Consider the following 4,472-nt stretch of genomic DNA (forward strand, 5'->3'; position numbering starts at 1 on the left):
CTCAGGTTAAGGTACTTGATGCAGGAATAAGTAACAGTTCTGTGATAAAAAGACTTAACGCAATGTGAGTTGTACCTGCTGTCAAGTTGCAGTCATTTAGGTGAGTCAGTAATTTTTTCTGTTCCGGCGGGATTCCTTAGTGAGAACGGAGGTATTTCAAAAGCGATGGCTTCTCAATCAGTGGATGGTTGTGATCTGCAATAAAAGTGATAACCTCCCATCTGTCATCTTTAAGCTTCACCACCATCTTAGCACGACATTTTGTTTGCTTCACAGTTTCCTGTTTCCTCTTCTTCTTGAAAGTGTGTTCCTCGACATCCTCTTCAACATCTTGTTCAGGTGAGCTTGGACATGTAGTGTTTTTGCTCGACGAGGGAACATCCGGGATCCCAACCCTCTCTACTGGTTTGTGGAACTTGTTACAGCAGAATTGTTGTTTTTCCACCACACATGTGTAGGCCGACCTGTAAGACGTATTTGACTTGATTGAAAAGCCCTCCATCAAAGCTTAGCGATTGTAGTGTTCCCTCGCATCCTCTAATGTGTCGAAGCGCATGACAACATAAGGTTGTTGTGGTTGTGATCCAACTTCTTCATCTTCCAACTCGTGTGCCTCATGAACTAAGGCATTAGCAAGAGCAACCATAGGTGGGGAGCGGCAACACAATTGTCCGAGACATGAGTAGTGTTAGAGCCAACGTTGGGGTCAGGAGACTCACCAACCTCCTCCTCCAAATGTTGATGCTCATGTTCATCCCCTGCATGCAAGAAGGGTGCACCCAACTCGACTGAAATGTTGATGGACTCTACGTTAAATGGTGGTTCATTCAGATCAATCATCATGAACAATCAACCTGCAACAAATTGTGTGTTAGCCCACCACAAAAGCATGCATGACCTTTTTTGAACAAACTAGTTGTAGATATAAAGCAGCAGCTATAAACACTTGTTTGCGCAACTATAAAGTTAAACGGAGGCAATTCATATCTTCTTTTTTCTCAAAAGTTTCCTATTTTCTTCTTGTTTCTTACATGTGTTATGTTTCTACCAGTATGACACATATATACAGTAGCAAAGATTTGTTTTTACATGACATGTGCTGATTCATTTGTGCCTTTTTTCAGCAGCAGATTACAACTTTTGATGATGAGAAACAATGTGCATATCTGACGGAGAGCTTACCAGGAGCAGGAGGCCTATCATTTGGTGTAGTTTATGTCTTTTTTATTTTTTAGTGAGACCATATGGAATGTGGCAAAGTATCTTAGTGTGGGATTATTCGAACCTGTTTATGACGCGTCCTTTGTTTTGTGCATTTGTCGTTTGTGTCTTCTTTTTAGCGAGAACCATACTGATATGGCAAAAGTTGTGTGTTAACACATGCAAGTTAATACTTTCTACCTCTGTTTTATAACTTGAGTTTTTATGTTTCTTGATAGTTCATGCTTTAATGCACAGGGAAGTTGCTTGTGTTTTAGTACTAGATTTGGCATGTTCTCACATCTGGTAGAGGCAACTCTAGATTTTATGAACAGATACGGTTGCACAGCTCTTTTTCCCCAGAGTTGCTTCAAAAATGAACATAGTTGCTTCAGTTAGCTGTTCGAGTTGTCAGGTTACTTTCTTGGTCAGGGTTGCTCATGAACCCCAAGCACCTTATACTAGGATAGGAAAGAAAGCCAAGCAGGTTTCAATGCATACAATATAGAGAAATTATGTTTTGGTGTTGCAATGCACCTGCAAAAATGTGCAATGGTCCTGCATTTTCTTTCCCACTAGAGTTGCCCTATTTTTGTACTGGTGTTGCTTTTTTGTATCACAATAGTTGCTCAAGATGCATGCCATACATAGAGTTGGCTCAAAGCAGTCTACAAGTTGCTTTTTCACCAGATCAAAAGAACAAACTAAAAACTAGACTAGTTGATGTTCAAGCAGGGAATAGCAGGGGTGGTTGAGTAGGGAAGAGAGCGGAGTTGGGTGGAGGTGGTGCTTACCTTTTTTTGGGGGGAGGTAGGTCTGATTTTTCTCTCTACAGATCTGATTTTTGGAGCAAGGAGGAGGAAGGAGGTGTTCTTGTGTCAGTTTTGTTCTTCAAGACGCCATAGATGGGGCAGATCTTGTTTAGAGGAGGAAAGGCAGGAGCAAGGAGGAAGAAGGAGACCCGTGCGTGGGCGTGTACTTCAAGGAAAATGGAGGAGGGGGTCGCGTGAGGCGTCTGCAAGGGGAGCGTGGGCGGGGGTGCATGGAGGGGGTGGGGACCGAAGCCTGGGGACGACGGGTGCGGGGAAGCGGGGGCCAAGGGGACCAGGTGTGATCGGGGCACACGCGCAATCCACCCATGATTTGCGCGGGCTTGGATTGGTCGGTTTCGCGCGCGGGGGGCTGCTTTCTGTTTTTGGCTGTCTGGTCGCGCGGGCGGCTCCTTCCTTTCTGGGAGAGCGCTCGGGGCTGCGCTCGGGCGCCCGTGCGCCCGTGAGCCATGTCCGTTATTATCTGCTGAAAGACATGGTATGTGCAACAAAGGACCGGTCCAGTAACCATAAGCAATTCTGTCCTGATGATATGCAGAAACATCAAACTGACAACAAAGAATGGAAACAATGGCAAGGAACTCAAGTCATCCTCATATAAGCTATCATCCAACAAGGGCAATTCAGACATCCAGCTCAGGTTAAGGATCTTTGGTTTCTAAGCCAAAAATCTTGAAATGCTAACTTATTTATACGCTATTTGCAAGACTTGCAAAATAAAGGACACTCTTGCAAGATTTGCAGGTACAAGGACACAAATTTTAAAACAGTTCATGAGTAACAAACAGGTTTGCGCCTCGAGTACAAACTTATGCATGTAGACTTCTTAGAAGTGCATGTAACTTCTTTGAAAGGCAATGCCAACGGGTATGTGCGCACGTAGATTATCTTCTTCTCACATAAAGACATACCGGTATGCATCTATTTTTCCTGCACCCTTTTGCCAAAGTGGCCTGGTTCTCTGAAGTCTGAACCATGGTGCACTAGATCTGAATATATTGTTCCGAACATTGGCAACATTAATTCCTGCAACTGTGAAAGCTACACTGGATTCCAATCCAATCACTTATGGTGTATATGGAAGTCCAGGAATGACACCTTTTTCGGAAGAAAGGATAGTGCACCTATGTAGCTACTTCTGCAGATCATGAAAACTCATCCTTAGAGCCAACTTCGATGCAGAATGAAACAACTAACAATATTCCTAAGCAGGGCACTTCAATGACACCAGATTCAATAATAATCACAGGTTGTAAGGTCTACTCCGATCGATGCTGCATGGACAAAGAGTACATGCAATTATCATCCAGGAGATAACAGGACTAGCATTGGAAGGATGCATGTGCAAATCGATGAAGCAGGGCATAGTACTGACTGTTATCCTCATTTCTTCAGCTGGCAGAGCAACATTTTGCAGGAGTAGGTGAGGGCACTTCACAGCAGGACAATCACCCTGGAAATAGCGATAGCAGCGAACCGCTAGGAGGAGCACAACAGCAAAAGACCAACTAGACGCAAAGTTCACACAGAAGACAGTCGACAGCAAACTGAGATAAAACACCTGCCCAATGACGAAGAAAAACACAAAAGTAGCAGATCAGCTCTAAAGGAGCCGAAGGTAACTTCTTGTCAAAACAAGCTTTGTTGCAAGTTTTGCAGAGAGACGAGAGACCAGCAGAATGCCGCAATGCAAACAACATGCCCACTCAAGTAGAATATTGAGTGAAGCAGATGGGTCTATCATGAATCCCAAGAGTATTACATATAGTGCTCCACATGTAAGCAGCAACTGAGCAAGAGAAAAAAACATGATTTACAGTTTCATAGGTCACTGGTTCAAGTCCTGGAAACAACCTCTTGCAGGAATGTAGGGAAATGCTGCATACTAAAGACCTAAAATGGTTGGACCCTTCCCCGAACCTTGTGCAAGCGGGAGCTACATGCACCGGGCTGCCCTTTACAGTTTCATATTCCTCACAGAAATTGCATGTGAATCACCCACCCACTTCCTTTTCTTCATATTGTCTTTAGTGGCTATGGCATTGTGCTAGATCATCCATAGCCAGATTTTAATTTGAAGAGGGGTTCTAGCTTTCCGCATCGGTTGAAAGTCTACTCGGGATCGATCGGAACAAGCGATTATACATCAATTTCACAGGTTTCTTTGCTACAACAGATGCTCTACAAACCCAAGCAATTCATATGTTTAGAGAACTCAATAGGGAAGCTCACAATTGTGCGTCAATTTCTTCTAGAATATATCAGGAGTGAGGAGTATAATATTGAAATGTTGTAGCTCGGTACATAGTGGGGTTTAATGCCCCTATGCTTTCAAAGCTAGGCAATCTCAATGCACATGATTTTTGAATCCTAATTGTAAATTGTGTCTGCTACTCCTGCGAGTAAGGGTATGTCCCACTTCCTCGCCACATGATCTCTGTG

The sequence above is a fragment of the Triticum dicoccoides genome, chromosome 2A, assembly GCF_002162155.2.
Source record: "Triticum dicoccoides isolate Atlit2015 ecotype Zavitan chromosome 2A, WEW_v2.0, whole genome shotgun sequence".
Classification (NCBI taxonomy): domain Eukaryota; kingdom Viridiplantae; phylum Streptophyta; class Magnoliopsida; order Poales; family Poaceae; genus Triticum; species Triticum dicoccoides.